Source organism: Thermobia domestica, chromosome 18 (assembly GCF_964235325.1).
Source record: "Thermobia domestica chromosome 18, izTheDome1.hap1.1, whole genome shotgun sequence".
NCBI classification, from domain to species: Eukaryota; Metazoa; Arthropoda; class Insecta; order Zygentoma; family Lepismatidae; genus Thermobia; species Thermobia domestica.
In genome coordinates this window covers 158,527,665-158,546,745 of record NC_137471.1, presented here as the reverse complement: position 1 = coordinate 158,546,745, position 19,081 = coordinate 158,527,665, and the positions used below count along the sequence as shown (strand labels likewise).

At 36.0% G+C, this 19,081-nt stretch overlaps 1 protein-coding gene across 5 annotated transcripts in view; it reads left to right on the top strand.

Moving 5' to 3' along the window:
* LOC145675788 (uncharacterized) overlaps window positions 1-19,081 on the top strand; it is a 40,059-nt gene that overhangs the window by 13,217 nt on the left and 7,761 nt on the right. For 3 of the 5 annotated variants that reach the window (XM_081746489.1, XM_081746488.1, XM_081746486.1), the window contains 2 exons: window positions 8,139-8,480; window positions 14,890-15,008. The gene's annotated coding sequence lies outside the window, so the exon portion shown is untranslated. The remainder of the gene's footprint in view (window positions 1-8,138; window positions 8,481-14,889; window positions 15,009-19,081) is intronic. The other 2 variants (XM_081746487.1, XM_081746490.1) reach the window with 1 other exon arrangement.

Genomic DNA, 19,081 nt, shown 5'->3' with positions numbered 1-19,081 from the left:
AGACGCATGAAAGAAAATCAGACGGCACAGTTTATTGAAATACCGTGAACTGCAAAATTATTTTTACACTCTAAAGGAGTCTGATTTTTCTTTTCAAAAACGGTTAGCTAATCCTTGTATTAAACAAACTTCCAATTAAATATTGAAACTTTGTTTTAGTGATTCCAATATGTACTCTATGGGGCAGAAACATTAACATATGCAAAAGCAATGAAAAAATTGCATACTTTCGAAACATGGGCATGAAGAAAAAAGGCTTGACTTGGCTTGATTTTGAGTTTAACGTCCTGTTCAGCAGCGAGGCTATATGAGACGTGGAGCTACTGATTAACGTGGAATCCGAACCGCATGAGCTACCGCCGGGAATCGAACCCGGGCCTCCCACGCCAAAGACATGAAGAAAAAAGGAGAGAATTAGCTGTGTTGAACGAAAACGAATGAGATGTTAGAAATATTAGCAGTAGGAGCAAAAAAGAATAAATCTAGATTTTGTTAAGAGGAGGAAGAGCAACTGGTTAGGATATTGGCTGAGAAAGAACTGTATTATGAGGGACGTGCTAGAGAGTATTGTGGAAAGAAAGAGAGGGAGAGACCGAAGCAGACTAGTTGAAGCAAGGTATTAAAACAGAAAATTGCTACATTAAGACGAAGAGACTAGCTGAGGACCACCGAACGTCGAACCTTGCCTGTTGAAGCAAAGAACCTGCCAATAATGGCAGAAAGCTATGATGATGATGATGATATGTTTAGCAATATTGACCAAAAAAGAGGGAGAGACAATTAAAATAATACTTATTATAATCAAACCTCTTAATATTTTAGTATAATTTGAGTGAAAACTGAAAACGATTCAACTGTCTGTTTTTGTGTAAACTCAATTTATATAAATACTGTTGATCTGTATTAGAAATACAAAATAATGGCATCAAACTCCAAGTTACTTGAAGTCTCACTTGTGAATAAGGATTAGTAGCATCAAGTACCCACATCGTTGGGTTAAACTATACTAAATAATAATAATAATAATAATAATTCGTAAGTCAATCACTTTTTTACTATTAGTAAAGCGCTCTCTAATATCGGTCATTTTCGATTATTTTTATGTTTCTCTCACTTCCTCCTCCCCAAGTTGCGGGGCTGAATTTGGATTTAAACGGCATCACAAGTGTCACTCTTCGTGTCAGAGACCCCGAAAACTATGGTATCGGCACTAATATTTGGTCATTTTTTATAATTTTTATATATCTCCCCTCCCCTCCGCCAAGCTACGGGGCTGGATTTTGATTTAAACAGCACCGGAAGTATCATTGTTTATCTCAGCGATCCCCAAAACTATAGATTCCATTTTAATGTCGATCATTTTTAAATATCTTTCCCTCTCCCCTAAACTGCACCGTCAAAGTGATATGACAGAAACCATCTCAGGTCCGATCTTCATCAATGTTGAAAATAAGATTGAGTTCCGTCGGGTGGATCAAGAATTATTAAGTTTCATTTATTATATATATTATATAATATTTATTATATATAATATTTATTATATATATTTATATAATATTTATAATATTTATTATATATATATCCCCTTCCACCCCTAGGTTTTACCATCAAAGTGAAACAAACTCTAAGAAACTTTCCAGGAAAGAACCTCATACATGTTAAAAATTTGATTGAGATCGGTTCAAAAGTTATTGAGTCACAAACTTAGCCACTTTTATTTTTATGCATATTATTTTTTTGTTCATCTTCGCCTCCCCTACGTTGGTCCGTCAAAGTGAACTGACATATAACATTCCAGGCTTGAACCTCATCTATGTTAAAAATTTCATCGAGATTCCTCGTTTGATTCATGTTATTAAGTTTCATTTATTATTATATAACTCCTTCTTCTCCTCTCCTCTAAGTTTTACCGTCAAAGTGAAATGACGAAAACACTCCCAAGCCCAAACTTCATCTATGTTGAAATTTGATCGAGATCGGTCGGGTGCTCCAAGAAATTAGGAGTCACAAAAATAGTCACTTTCAATTTTATAATATAGATTTATTGTTGTGGTATAATGTTATATCGCTCAATTCTCGATGTGTCGTATACCTAAGGAGGCTAAAAGTTATATTGATAAACAATTATTCAACGTATAAGCATCCTCCCATGAAATCAAACTTGCGGTCACATGTACCATGTTTTTGTCAATGTCGTGATAACGTTATTTCGATATTAACCCTACAACCACACCGTGCTTTTATTAGGACATGTATCACACCGTGGGGTCATATACGACCCCAGTCTGGAGAGTCGTTTTATTAGACTAGATACGGTTATATTATGTTAGATTAGATAATATTAGGTTAACTTAGGGTAGAAAATGTGTGGTTTGTTAGATTATATATATTTATGTAGATTTATGTATATATATGTATACATGTATATATACAGTATGTTATATCTATATGTATTAGATTAGGTTAAGTAAGGCTAAATGAGGTGAGGTTAGGTTAGGTTTATTAGATTATATAATCTTATACATTTCACGTATCACGTTTTATATATGTTGACATAATTCGTTTCTTTACCGATTATCCAATTAGTCTAAAATACACGAGTTCTACATTATAACAATATTAAATGTTTTCATTAGGTTTCAATTGTTTGATATTTTCATTGTTTTACATGGAAATAAATGAAGCAGTTTTCATTGTTTACCATTGTTTACATTTTGCAATTCTCGCAAATGTTGTGTCGGTGTTCAGTACACACACTTCTCTTACACAAGTAACACACTGCTACTCCTTCTCTGTCTTTCTTCCGGCTACAGAAAGCACATCTACCTGGTCGTCCAACTGGTGTCACACTTTGTACCGGTTCCTCTTCGATGCCAAGAGCATGACGAATATTGTTCCTTAGCTGTTTTGGCAACCTCTCGTTATTTGCTCTCCTTTTGATGTGTTTTTCACAGAGTGCCAATGCAAGAGCCTTCAAAAAATTGGAACGCTTCTTCAGTGTTGAACTAGATCCCGAATTGCACCTGAAGATAACGAAGCTATTTAGTGCCGCTGATCTAACATACCATAAAAAAAAACTCTTAATGGCCACCTACGTGTCTTCCTGGCAACTGTTTTCGAATGACAGTATTGATCAAAGTGATCCACGTCTCCTTTAGTTTGGTTGTAGAATAAGTTTATTTCTGGTTTCTGCGTCTCATTGTCTGTCAGCTTGATTATGCATAGACGATATCAGAACTACGCACCTGTTTTTTCTTGGTACAAAGGAGACAGCGGTTTTGTTTTCCTGAAAAAGAAACAATGAGGAATAAACTGGTTTCCCTTTTGTTTCAGTTACACATGGTGGAAGTTCTGGTTTGTTCTTCCTCATAGTGCCAACCATAGTGAGTCCTTTTTCCAAGAGCTTATCAGCTACCTCACAGTAACTAAACCAGTTGTCCATAGTTAACATTTCTGTTTCTGTGATGGATGGATTGTATCAGATTCAACACATATGCAGTTGGAATTGCAAGCTGTGAATCTCTTCTCTCTTTTCCAACATATGGTTTTGCTGCACACATATACGATGTTTTGGCGTTACACATCATAATAACATTATCCCATATTTATCGTGCTTGCTGGGAATGTACATTTTGAAAGGGCATCTACCCCTGAACCCCAATAATTGTTCATCTATCGTGACATATTCTGAAGGAGTATAATATTCAGAGCAGTGACGCACAAAGATATCCCACACTTCACGGATGGCAGCGAATTTGTCTGTAGATTTCCTTTGGTCCCTTGTAGCTTTATCGTCAAAGCGCAAGCAGTTTATGAGAAATTCAAATCTATTTCTTGACATAGTGCTCCTAAATGCAGGTGGACCAAACGCTTCAGACCACATATCACTTACTGCCAGGTGAGAATTTTTTAGAACACCAGCTAGATAAAGCAAACCAAATAAGGCACACAATTCAATTTTGTCAGTGGGGGATAGATAACTCTGATCTGATTTGAAGACACACTTTTGTCTTTCTATTTCTTCATTAGTAAAACTCACAATTGTGTTCAAAATGTCATCTGAAAAAAAACAGTAGCCAAATGTCCTTTGCATCGGTTCTTTGTTTCGCTTCCTTCTTGGGCCCTGGGAGATTAATAACAATGTTTTTTTCTTCAACGTTCTAGTGGATTTTTGGTGGGAGGGTTTAGTGTACCACTCTACTCCCATTCTACCCATAAATGACTTTACGTTGTAACAAGTCGGCAACATCATCGTTATCAACATCAGCTTCAAATTCATCCTCCGATTGATCATCCTGCTCCTCATTATCCTCGTTTTCACTTAACAGTTTATCAGCATCGGATAGATCATCATCTGATTCTTCTAAAATGCTTACAATATCTTCCTGGTTAGAAAACTTCCTTGATGCCGCCATTCGTAAAAAAAAATCGCCCACTAGAAAATGATTTGTTATATGGCTATTCAAAACAAACTATTTTTCATTAATCACACCGTGGGGTCATATATGACCCGAGCACTGAAAATAACACAGAACTTTCCGCACCAACACAACAATGCAACTTGCAGTGTCAACAGGATGCTCCGAACTGAAGCTAGACGAAGTGTTGTGTTTCCCTCTCACAACGGCGCTGGCGCAGAACGCATTTTATATGCACTGGGGTCGCCGGTGACCCCACGGTGTGATTGTAGGGTTAATTTTATGAGCATACATTAAAAATTTCCAACGGATGCTTGAGTCTCGGAGCCAAGTCCATACCCATGTAGTCGACATACCCTGTAGGTGTACGGTATTACCGATGTTCAATACTACATTTCTCTTTAGTTTTGGAAGAAAAACACTACTATTTTTTTGAAACGAAACGAAATATCTAGTTTAACGTCCCACGATTATGCATCGAGGCTAAGGGAGACGGTAATGGAAAGAAATGAATGAAATAGTGGAATGAAGAAAGTAGAAGGAAACACCGCGACCCGAGAAAACCCACGCACACGGTGTTTGCTTACCAAAAAGTTCGCATGGCGCAAATTAGAATCCAACCAGGGACCCGTATAACTACACGTGACTACTGTACCACCGAGCCGGTATTTGTGCAAGAGTCTTGGTCTTGCAGGTATGGTCTTGGTCTTGGTCTTGGTCTTGCACCCCTTGGTCTTGGTCTTGGTCTTGCATCGGGATTACTGGTCCTGGTCTTGGTCTTGGTCTTGCATGCAAGACTCTTGCAAAAACTGCAAGACCAAGACTATTGCGCTCATCACTACTTCTTACCAGCCTCTTTATGACCACTATTTTGAAATTTATAACCCAGAATGAAACATTAAACATCCTAAGTCTTGAACAGTGTCTTATTTGCAAATACAAATTTTCATTGTATTATACATTCGGTGATTTTTTAAACCTAGGGCAGTTCTTTTCATGATTTTCATTTTGAGTTTAATATCCCTTTTAGCAGCGATGCTTATGAGTGTTCTTTTCATTTATTTAACAAGAAATTTGATAATTAAATTTTATTGCGAAACATTGTTTTCGACAAAAGATACAGACAGGGGCGGATCCAGAACCGACTTCTGGGGGCGGTGGGTTGTCATACTGCTACTTTTAAAGGCTCCAAACTTTGGGATGGATTTTAGTTATATATATAAAATAAGAAAGTTTTCTCTTCGGGGGGACGATCGCCCCCTTCCCTGGATCCGCCCCTGGATACAGAAGTGTTTAATTTGTCATAATTGTGCGGCATAAATATAGCGTGAGGATTTATCCAAAATTGACACGTACAGGTCATGCTGGAAAGACTACAAGGTGCAATGCAGTGCTACATTCTTGTCGCTCTTGCGCATGACGTCATCTTGGTAGCAGACGTGACCAGCGAGAGTCAGATGAACTTTTAACAGGCGCTTGCTCGCTGGTATCTTACACGCAAACATCTCTTCTATTTATAGTGATCTTCAACGAAGTAAAAATTTTAGTAGAAATAATAATTATATAAACGGAATGTAATCAATGCTTAAGCTAAGTGAATTCAAAGGAAGATATTTACAACAGCAAAAGAAAGAGCAATATCAGTTCATATTAAACAACTTTGAAGCTTGAACAAACTAATATTACTCACTACATTTTTTGCTTTTTCTTTCTTTCTTTTCTTTTTTTAAACATCTGAAGTAATACACTCGAATATGTATAGGTCTGAATAATCTATAACACAGTGTGTCGTTTGTGCATTTCATTATTATATATTTATATATGCTCAAGTATATTTTCGTAACACATTGATCGGTTTTGATTTACTGTTATTATTATTTTGCTTGAAAGAGAATTCTTTACTGATGACTCCATATAAATTTTGAGAATATCTCAAGGGAAAATTCATGGTTTTCGTGAACAGAAATGCACGTACGTATATTTTCGTTATGCTTGGACAGTTTTTTAAAGAAGTTGCTCCCACGTAAGTTTCGTCAGAATCTCAGGGGAGGTTAAAAACTTTATTGAGCAGGGACGCATGTATTTAATGTTTTAAACATCGTTTTTATTTTTGATTTACAAAAAAAAAAAAAAAAAAAAGTCATCTTATTTGAAATCGCTGATCGCTTATTTATAGAATTTGTATTTAAACAAAAAGTTTGGTGAAACTGACAGTTCTCTGATTATTAGTGTCAAAATTTACGCCACAACAAATTGTATTATTAAACATTCGTACAAAATAGAACGTTACATATACTATTGTGTTCTAAAAATATATAGAAATAAATATGTATATACAAAGCACCTCAAACAAAGAAATTGTAACTGGGCTATTTCAAGCAAGAAACAAAGTACTAGGCGTAGGTGAAGACGATGTAGGGATGTTACAGCTAGACTAGAAAACATAAACCATAAAATTACATAATTTTCTTGATAAGTTTTCTCTTTTCTGTGACTTGGACTAAAGAAGACAAAAGATAAACGCAAGTGAATGATTATCTGAAATTTGGTGGAATGAGAATGCGGGAGTACCCCGCGATACTCACGGACACGATGTTGTCCACCAGAAACTCACTTGACCGAGAAGTGGACCAGTATCCCTTGCACCAGAGGTGAGCCTTCTGCCACTGAGCCACCGTGCTTCCTTAATTGGTTGAGAATCTACCATATTTTAAAATTTGCTACAGTCATTCTTAATTTTGTAATTCTGGAGGGGGCCCCTAAATATGTATATATAATTATCCAAAGTTATGATTAAAATGAACAAAAATTTCAAAATCTGAGTGTAAAAATGTCCCGACAATGTCGCCCTGACATGGTAGGTGGATACTTTATTCTCTTGATCTAATACATTGATATATATCTTTGTAACCGTTAATCGTTATTACGAACCTTCCATTCGTGAGTTAATTTGAAGTGCAACATCCCGTTTTAGCACCGAGGCTACAGGGAATGCAGACCTCCAGAATGAAATGGGACCTGAACTACTTTAACGCGTTCAATGCTCTCCATTTGCGTAACTCGAGGGAGGTAAGCCTCCTAGATCATCGTGCCTCCCTTCTCGAGTTACATGCCCGCCTCTGTGGGGAAAATTTTGTCTCAATATCTTATGTAGAACGAAATGATGATAGAAATGATCACCTCTGTCGGTTCCCCTCCCTCATGATTTCGAATCCGGGTCTTGCCTCAAAGTTCGTCTTTTTAAATCGTACTATTGGATTTTTGTATGCAGAATCAACACAAGCTACTGTAGCCCTATATACTACTATTACATAGTACGCGCCTTTTGCCCGGGAAGACCCGGGTTCGATTCCCGGCGGGAGCCCTTTTGGTTCGGATTCCACGTTAATCAGTAGGTCCACGTCTCATATAGCCTCGCTGCTGAACGGGACGTTAAACTCAAAACTCAACTCAACTCAACTACTATTACATACTATTAATACTAAAAAGAAACTACATAATGTAATCGCTTTTTTATAATTTCATTTAACATTGCGTTTATTTATTACTTTTATGTAAAACTTACCATATTTTAGGTTTATTTTGTCCTGTGGCCTGCAAGCTAAAATCCATTTCTGGAGACATTACCCCTCTTTTTGAGGAAATCTAAAGTATTTTATATTAGTTCCCTTAGTTTTTCTGTAATAATTACTACAGCCGTACGCATATTTTTTTTTCAAGCCCGAGAATCCACAACCGGAGAAATTTCGCAGTTCTGATTGGTTGAATTGTTCATACGTTATAATTCCATTCTGTGACAGAAACGGAGTAGTGACACAAATCGAATCGTTCACCTGGATTCGAAGTAACTAGTGGAGCTGTAGAGGGCATAAAGCAGGAAGAATAATGTATATTCTACCTACAAATATTAATTACGTGAAATTAGAAAATAATGTAATTAGACTTTGTATAAGAGAAAGGAATGAATGGAACTCGTGGTTTAAGGAATTTGAAACATTAAATCGACTTACTTATCGAGTTGAACGAGGAATTAACAATGATGGAAGACAAACAATATATAAGGTAAGTGAACTCCATGATTTGATTAATTATAACCCTTGTAATTCTATTCCATAATTTAGTTGCGTATATAAGCTAATGCTATATACATTTCAGACAATATCTTATAAAAGAATACATTTAAAACAGGAGTACTTTCCAAGTTCAACAGGCGTCACATTGCAAATACTGTCCAGTGTATAAACATTGCAATGGAAAAATTTAACTAAGTATCGTAGTGCAATTTTCAGCGCAATAATGGTGCAGATTTGCTGTACATGTTTGTACACTTTACAAAACAAATTCGTAATAATATTTTAATAGACTACTGTGTAAATCTAAATGGTTGTGTTCTTACATATGAGACACGTGTCTACGTAAAAAACATTAAAGTCGATCTTAAGCACGGATTCACCCATAAGGTAGCTAGTAAGCACAGGATACGAAGTGATGTATCCGAAGTCAATGTACTAACTCATCACGCGCTGCTATAGAAATGTCCGAGAGTTGAGCGATTCATGAAATTAAGAAATTTACGCTGGTAATGTGTTATGTTACTTTGCAACACCAATCTGTAATGTCTTTAGTAACGCACAAATGCATAATTCAATACTTAAAGTAAGAGCTTTTAAGCCATATACAATGTCTTGCGCCAACCTCTATGTGTTCACCGATCTTCTCTGACGCGCCTGCTCCATGTTCTTATTATGTACGTACACCGAAGCCTCTTAAAGTAAATCTGTAAAAAGGAATACACCCCCCCCCACAAAAAATGAAAATTTGTATTTTAAACGGGGTTCACTCGAGCAGACTCTACCAAAAATAAGATTTATAAGTTAAATACGATGTCAAACACTTTTCGTGAAAGAAGTAGAGTGTGAACATAAGCAATTTCTATCATTAGATATCATATTGAAATACGTTTTGAGTGGGAGTGAACGTATTGTAAGTGTAACTGCCGGTATTTACTGAACCGGAAGGCGGAAGAATACAAGAATGCGAAGAAGGTGGAAATAAATAGCGGAAATGTTGTGTTCATGTTAGCAATGGACATTTGTGATGGATATAATGCAAACATACGATTTTATTACAAAGGACTATGTCATAAAGAGCGTCATATCATGAAGTTTTGGCAGCGTCATGGTATGTTGAAACGTAAAATGTACTACGCGAAGTGTCGAAAAGTAAGTAAAAATTCAAAACAAACGAAGTCCTATGTTTAGCAAAAGGGGCCTCTTTTCTCTAAAAAATGTTACAATTTTGGTAATTTCTGTTCACATTCGGTTAGTTTAAAGTAGATTATGTTAGTGTATGTTAAATTAGTGTAGGTGTCTCGCATAATTTTCCAAAAAAATGATAGAATTTCGCTTATTTATATAATATTAGGGAAGTTTATGTTAGTTCAGGTTAGCTTAGATTTGGTTAAGTTATGTTACGTCTAAGTACTTGCATCATTCATTTCTTCTGTAAATTTTGAGTTTTTTACGTGCTTCTGGATCCCTTGTACTAAACATACTCCCAAACGAATTTCTCCTCGCAGCGGACCATTTGTACCCGGAAAACTAGTGAAGCCATTTTGAAAGTAAGAGTTATTACAATTATTTAAGTGTTTTTAAAATTTAAAAATATTGCGGATATTTTATGTATTTCTCCACTATCTTTTTTTATGTGTATGTCCCCGTCGCTGACGCGCCTGCTGCCTATGGACGCACCCCCTCGCTCCGCTCGGGGTCTGACTCGGTTTATGGCGTACGTGCTTTTAGTGGCCACCTAGCACAAGTTGGTTCGTGGTTAAGCATTAGCTCTTCATTCAGTGCATGCTCTGCTAGAAGAAGTCGGAAAATGCGATACATGTGTGAAAATTTGGTAGAGCCGTCTGCTCGAGTAATGCTTTAAACGTATTGAATTACGCATTTGTGCGTTACTAAAGACATTAATATAGTAAATTTTGATTGACTGAAAAACGACTAGGCCTATACGTGCAATGCACTTAAAACCCGTTTTTTTGGGGGTTTAAACTTTTTTGTTTGTTTAAATATTTTGCTTTATGTATTTGTATCACTTATGAACAGAAATAAGTTTATTTCAACTTGGTGTTATTATGCAACAATCAGGTTATGCAGGAAGCGGTCACATAAGGTAAGAGCGGAATCCAAACTGCTTCTCGGCTTACATCCGAGAGAAATTGTCTTCCATTTTAACTCGAAACCGGGACTAATTGGCCACAAATGCGATACGTCTGCCGACCAAAAAAACCAGGTTTAAACGAAAAAGAACAGATTTAAACAAAAAAACTTTTTTTGTTTTTTCAATAAAAACCATGGTTTTTGCCAACTCTGCTTGTTGATATAACTATCAAGAGTAATTTCAGAAGGATTAAAGATAAACAGTTACACAAGTGAAACCATTATACAGAATTATATGTACAATTTCAAAATAGTGCAGAATACAGAACTATTTCAGTGCAAGTTAGTTCGCTACGACTTTTATTAATACAAGTTAAAGAAATACGACGACTTAATTTACATATAAGTAAGAAAAATGAATAAAGATAAGAATTTTTTGAGTCCACTTTGGCTCTGACCCATTTATACCAAAGATACTTCTGATTTTAATAAATGCCTCTTGTGGGGTTTGTATGACCCCCTCCTCCCAAAAAAGTACGGCATTTCGATGTATTTTGAAATGAAATGAAATCTTCAAGTTTTACGTCCCACGTTTATGCCGGTTAGGCTAAAGGAGATGGTGATGAGTAAAATGAAGAAAGTGGGATGAGATGGGAGAACCCCGAGAAAACCCACGAGCATGGTGTTTGTCCACCGCAAAGTCCACACGGCGTGAGCTGGGATCGAACCAGGGTCCCCGAGTACCGAACTAATTAGTTTTTCTTTGCACTTGCATAACAATAATGCAATATACAACTTAAAAAATCACAAAAGAAACATTCATAAACTTATAAAGAAAAAGATGCTTTTGTAATATAATCTCTGAGTAATGAATGGGGAATTTAGATCTGAATATAATACTAATAATATACGGGAGTGAATCGTGATAACCCACAAGTGTGTATTCATCAAGATTTTACAAACATGTTTCGTTTTTTGGTTTGTGGTTAAACCCTGCAAACAAGTATTCACGGCATGTTCCCTACTGTCTTATTCTATGACTGCATACTTACGTTTATCTTTTTTTTTTTCACAAAATAGTCTTTCAACATTAGCAAGTGTTTCTGAACGGTTAAAAATTCTCTATCCCATTTTACGGATGCACACTACATTCATGAAGTAAATTATGCACCTTGTATGGTTGCATGCTTACAATCCTGAAATGGTAAAGACGCAGCATAGGTAGGCCAAAAACAGTAAATTTATTGTTAATTTGAGTGATTGCATACAAAAGAGCACTCTATTAGATATTAATTTCCACCGTCGGAAAAGTTTAGCAAAATGTATGGAAACTGTATTAACCCAGTTATGCCTGATAAAAATTCTAATATTAATTATTTAATCTTTTTTATTTTAGCTCATATTACTACCTTATGACGAAAAAAGGCAAAAAAGATTATCCCCCACTTCCAGTTTCACCGGGAGGGGGTGTCCTTCAAAAAGTAACGCACTTACAGCACAGTATCCATGGAAAGTTCTTATTTCGGTTGGTGTGCCTACTAAATTACAATAATCATAATCTGATTTCCTAGTATGAAACAACTGGATGTAAGCTTTACCAATTTGATTCGGCACTCCTATGTAAATACTCAGGAATCGGGAACGTTCCCTTTCAGCATTGAGTTGGGCGGTATACAGGTGGACCATTTATCTTGATACGCCTTTGTAACTTCTAACTAATAAATATAAAACGTTGAAATTTTGCGTCATTAAAATATCGGCAGGAGGAACCTATTTTTGACATGCTATTCAATACTACTAGACTAACAGTGTTGCTATTTCAACAAAGTTGTACTTTATCAAACCGTAATACGTCAGTTTATTAGAAATGTTGACCCTATTTGGCAATTTTGTAGTTTCCTGGAACTAATCCATAGAAAAATTGCTAAAAGCGAATATTTTTAGTTCTGTAGGTGCCTAAAGGAAGTTTAATCTTCATCAAGGTGGGAAAAAAATCATGATTTTTTTAAAAACATTTTTGATGATTTTTTTAAAATTTAAATCAAATCTTTCTCCTCGTATAATATAAGTCGCGAACTGAAGCAAAAGCATTAGGAATTAGTATTAAATGTTAATTATGCCATTTAAGTGAAAGTATTGGGATTGAATTTTGAATTAATCCCCAATCGTTAACCTATATCAATCCCAAACAATGTTTTTTAACAATTTTAAATTATGGCCTTTTTTTTTTGGGGGGGGTGTAAATTATAGATTTTCCGTCAAGCATCATTCCTATTTATCCTAGGATCATGGTTCATACCACCTTCTCTTCAGAATAGAACAGCCTTTAAAACGATAACATTCACATTTTCCCTATCATGTCCCTGAAGCGGAAAATTTTGAGAGGTCGAGATTTTTTCTGATTTTTTTTTATTTTGATCTCCTCTGGACTCCCCTATGTTAACGCACAGATCTCAAAATCAACTGGGAAATACTAAGAGTGTACTAAATTTCGAGCTTCTATCTTGAATAGTAAGGGCGGGAAAAATATTTAACAATGAGCTAAGAACATCCCCACAATACCCCAAATGACCCGGATGTAATATAAAAATTTACTCATTCTTATTTATCCTAGAATCATGATTTGTACATTATTCTCTTCGGAATAAAACAAAGTTTCAAACGGTACCATTCAAATGTCTCCATTGTGTAGGCTATCTGGGGCTGGAAAATCACGAGAAAAAGGATTTTCAGTTAAGAAATATCCCATTTTTACTTTTTATCCCTCTGTACCGCCTCTATTTAAAGGTAAAAATTGAAACAAATTGAAAAATACTAAGGGGTGAAGTGAATAAGTGTCCAAAATTTCAAACTTCTAGACGCAAAAGTAAGCCCGCGAAAATTAATATCCCCAGATTCGCGTATAAAACAGGATCTCAGGTAACAGTTTCCTGAGACATCCCTATTTATCCTAAGATCAAGGTTTGTACATCATTCTTTTCAGAATAGAACAGCCTTTCAGATGGTACCATTCATATGTCTCCATCTTAGGCGGGAAAATCGCGAAAAAAGCTATTTTTTATTTTAAAAAATCCATTTTTTTTTACATTTTTTCCCCTCTAGACCACCCTGTTTTCACGCAGAGATCTGAAATCATCTAAAAATGCTAAGGGTGAACTGAACGAGTATTGAGAATTTGTCTTCTGAATGCAAAATGTAGGCCTGCCAAAAAATAATAAATATAGGCACAACAGAAAATATCTTTTTTAAATGTATCATGTCATCACATCCTATGTCTTGACGCAGAGAGGCGTGAAAGCATATGTAACATGCTCTACAATGTCTTCGAGAAAACAAAGTAAAAAGCTTTATTGGTACTTTTTTAATCGAATAATGGAGATTTTAGCCTATCACTTAAAAATAGGTGATGTAATTTAAAAGGTTAAGCGTTAAGGGAAAAGTACAGCAACGCTTATCAAAGTGACACATTTTTTTTTAACAAAAGTTACTGATATTTGGCAGGGGCATATTTTTAAGGAATTTGTAACTAGCTTGCGGTATTTTTAACGAAATACATAAATTTTGCCCAAAGTTATAAAATAAAAAAAATCGAGTGGGGATAGGACACTTCTAAATACGCCCTATTATCTGGGAACAAATATATAGACGCGCACACAAAAAGAATCTTCGTCTTAAATGTCGATAGTGATTTCCCCGTTGGAATAGTTAACGATTTACAATATAAACTATATGTTACGAAGAGAAGAAAACAGGTTTGCCCTGTTACCCGTTCAAAACGGGATTTTCCCTAATCATCCTCTGCATGACACTTGTTTTCATACAATGCTGTACATACTGTACATTTGAGTCTCATTGTATTATGATTGTCATCTTCCATAATCGAAATAACAGAACAGAAACGGGACTTTACTTATTTTCACTTTAAATTATTTCGGAATTTGATTTAAATCAACGATTTTTATTTTAAAAATCAAGTGATTTAAATCAGACTGATTTAAGTCAATCCATCCTGATCTTCATGCTATTTAAATAGGATTTTTTAAATACATATCTCATGGTTTCGGTAGGCCCTAATTGAAATTGTAATAATAGGTCGAAGGGTCTGGGAGCGAAGCAGAAGCTTAACTTAATTTATTGTAGTATACATTGTGTGACATACATATGGTTTCCTACTGCAGTAACTAAATTATGCACTACAATCTCTGAACTTCAAGTAGTTTTAGTAGATTTTATTTATTGTTATAGTAATTAATAACAACTTCAGAATGGATTTATCACATCGATTTCAATTTTTTTTTTCATTATAGGCAGATTATCGCTGTCATCACAACACGCATCCCAGAGATAAAAGTAAAGCTTCAGCGAAGCACACAGGATGCCCATCCCACATCAGAGTAACGATAAAGAAAGTTGGCAAGAGATGTTGGTATGTCAATAACTTATATTTTTATAGATTATGTGATATTTAATTTATGATATCTTAATGAGATGATTGGCGTCTCACCTACACCTGTATTTTCCGATTTTTCGAGCTACCTTGTAATTCGACGTTCAAAATGCTGTTTACTTTATTATCGTTGCTGGAGTTTGGTTCCAAACTAAGGCTGTTTATCCTAAAGTTTCCAAAAGGGCTGTACGATTTCTGTTTCCATTTGCCACTACATATCTGTTTGATAGAATGTTTTCTCACCTCGTTCTTAAGCAGAACAAATACAGGAACACTTAACATGCAGCCAGATCTGAGTCTGAAATTATCCAGTTTACTCCAGACATGCGGAAATTGACATCTCAAAAACAGCACCAGCTGTCACATTAGGTGATCGTTGAATTTATACTTATTGACCTACCTGGTATGATCGTAGTTTATTGAATATCCATTTACGAAGCGGGTTACTTGAGTTTCTGGCCTCAGAGTGAAAACATGACGCTAGGTGCACAGTGATAGCATTTTATCCAACATAGTTGAATTGTAAGTTGACACTCTTAATAGAACGATCCTGCAGCAATTCTATCCCATGATGATAAAACATTTTGTCGTGCGGTACAAACCACAACTCTGCAGCTGCTATGACGTCATTGTCTAAATTCAGTTTCTTTTAGGTCCATGTTAAGTTTTCGGAAAATATAATAGTCTGAGGGGCCATATCTGGAGAATAGGGGATGGTCAATGATATCGAACTTCATTTTACACAGATTGTGCATTGCGATGGCTTGCTTTGTGGCAAGGAGCATTGTCTGGCAAGAAGACTGTGCATTTGGACAGTTTTCCTTCAATGCGGTGTGTAATTTTCCAGCTATTCGCTCAATATTACCCCCTAACAATTCCCAAAATCGACATCCTTCGCTTTCTCTACGGCATTTTTTCGGCCTGGGAGACCCACTATGGCACCACTGCATAGACTGAGTTTCGATCTCGCATTCAGACACATATATTTGCGTTGCATCAGCAGTAATAATTTGTTTAATAAAGCTGGAAGCACTCACTAAAAGAAGGCGCAAAACACTCTGCACAGTCCCGTCAGTCCGCTTCTGATCTGTGAAGAGTTTGGGTACCCACTTTGCGACACTTTTTTAAACAAAGTTTTTCATGCACGATGTAATTCACATGTTCCACACTGATACCAAGGGTCTCTGCAATATGTGAAAGACTAGGTCGCCTGTCTGCAAGATTCGTGTCGTGCACACGATCCACAGTTTCCACGGTGACCACTATTTTTTGGTCTTCCACATCTCTCCTTATCTTCAGTGCTCCTCCAAACCCTGCTATCAAGATTTCATTGTGCTATATGAAAGACAATCATTGGCCATTGTTTATATCAATTCATCACAAATTTTCTTCGTTCCCATATTCTTTGAGAAGAGGTATTTGGTGACTGCTCTCTTCTCACATTTGGTAAAAGAAGGGTTGTGAAAAACCCATTTTTTTAAAGCCCAGCCCAGTGGGTTTTATTGGGTAAAATTGGGTTTTATTGGGCAAAATTGTGTTTTATTTGGCAATATTGGGTTTTATTAAATTTGCATATATATTTAAAGCCATATTCCTATAATCCTACTTAGAATACAATATGAACATTCATATTCTATTGTACAAATGAAACTAAGAAATTTCTCGTGCGACCGCAGTGATTCACTTTCATTTGCTAATTTCATGGTGTATACTGATAGTGGAAATATTTTAACTATACTGGAATTTAATTTTGATACTGGAATTTTGATCCACATACTGGAAAAATTATGAAATATACAAATATTATCCTTCTTTTTAATCTACCCTGGATTTTTGAATTCCAAAAGTTCAGGGTAATAACAGTCTTGTATCATAACTAGAATAGAATAATATACAATTATTTATGCAAGTTGTAATATAAATTAATAATACATTTATATAATACAAATAATGCTCTAGGCTTACTGTATCAGACCTCCGATCAGGTTGTCTACTGGACATGAAAGTTATGAGGTGGGGTTGTCGGTCAAGAGATCATGAGAGTAGTGATATTGAGTTTCAGGTCAAGTGTCTCTTGTTGCAAGGCGCATTACGTATTGATTTTTGAAGAAATATTTTGTGAAGTCTACGAAGTGTTTGTTGACTTTTTTTTTTTTTGTCGTACACAATGCAGCACAAATTTTTGTGTACGTACTTCTTTGTTTTTATATTGTATATTAAGAAGGAGGCAAGGGGATTGGCCTAAGCAGCTGTGATTTTCTCTGCCCCTCCCCCCCCAGATGATTGCACAACATTACCTATTTATCGCGTTTCTTTGTCGTTTCAAGATCGAATTTCAATTTTCACAGCTGCTTAGTGAGGAGAAGGTGGCGGCCAATTTTAAAAACAGTTAATTATTTGATTTGTTATTGTAGCCTAGCCTGCTTCATATTTTAACCCTTTGCGGATCTTTTCCGGAACCCGGCTTTTTGGGCTATTTTTTAGACTTTGTCAAGCAGCTACTGCATCGTCGCTATTTATCCTAGGATCATGGTTCATATCTCATTCTCTTCAGAATAGAGCCGACTTTCAAATGGTACCACTTGCATGCTCATACCATATACCAGAAGCGGGAAAGAAAATGTCAAAGTGAAAATTTCGGAGGGAAAATTTTTTTTCTCGAACTTTCCTCCCTTCCTGGACCCCCCTCTGTGAACGTAGCCATCTAAAAAATACTGATAAATAGTACTTGGTATACTGAATGTGTGTGCCAAATTTCAAGTTTCTATCTTGAATAGTAAGGGCGGGAGAAATTTTATCAAGAATTCCCACAATGCCCCAAATTCCACAAAACACTTTGATCTCATTGAAAAATATTCCTGAGACATCCCTAATTACCCTAGGGTCATGTGTCGCCCATATTCTCTTCTGAATAGAACTGCTTTTAAGGCGGTATAACTCACGTGTCTCCATCATGTATCTAAGGCGGGAAATTCCAAAAAAAAGGGATTTTTTGGGTCTAAATTTCCCTTTTTCAACTTTTAGCCTTTCTGGACCCCCCCTCCTGCGCAGAAATCTGAAAAAAATGTGTTAAATACTACTCGGTGGACTGAATGTTTGTGCACAATTTCAATCCTCTAGGTGCAAAAATAAGCCCACCAGAAAAAAAATTCAGAAAATACCCCATGTTACCCTATACAGAAGTATATTTTTTAAAAAATCCCTGAGACGTCCCTAATTACTTTAGGATAATGATTCGACCGTCATTCTCTTCAGAATGGAACTGCCTTTCAGACGGTATGACTCACGTGTCCCCATCATGTACGTGAGGCGGGAAAATCCTGAAAAACGGGATTTTGGGGGTAAAAATATCCCTTTTTCACCCCTTTGCCCCTTTGGTCCCCCCCCCTGTTTCAACTCTCAAATCTGAAAAAAAAGTCTGGTAAATACTACTCGGTGGACTGAATGTTTGTGCAAAATTTCAATCTTCTACGTGGAAAAATAAGCCCGCCAAAAAATATTGAACATAGGCTTAGTAAATGAGAAAATAAATTTGATTTATGACGTCATCACATCCTATGTCTGGACGCAGGAAGGTCTGAAACCATACGTAATGTCTTCTACAATGCCTTTGGACTTGAAAAACAAAAAAAAAGAAAAAGAAAGAAAGAAAAACCAGACGAAAAAGCTCAAATAACGCAATGTACAATGAAAAACGCGTATGGTACAAACTGTACCATAAGATCCCCAAAGGGATAAATGAGGATTGATGTCAGTACTGTCATGTATTTAGTCAGCATTTCCTGATTTTTAGTCAGTAAATTTTACCCTACAGCTAGTTTGCAGACCTGAATATATTATGTACGGTATACAATATACTGCATCCATTGTTATGCATTTACTTACTTACATTAGTGTTGCACTTATCTGTTCAGAGACAATGAGTGAAATAAGAGGAAAGACTTCTTTCAGAGATGAGTGGTTGGACAGAACAATAAATTCAAATTGGAATTTCCTTCAGAGGTTAGAAAATAAGTATGGGTATTGCTCTTTGTGGATGACAAATTTTTATA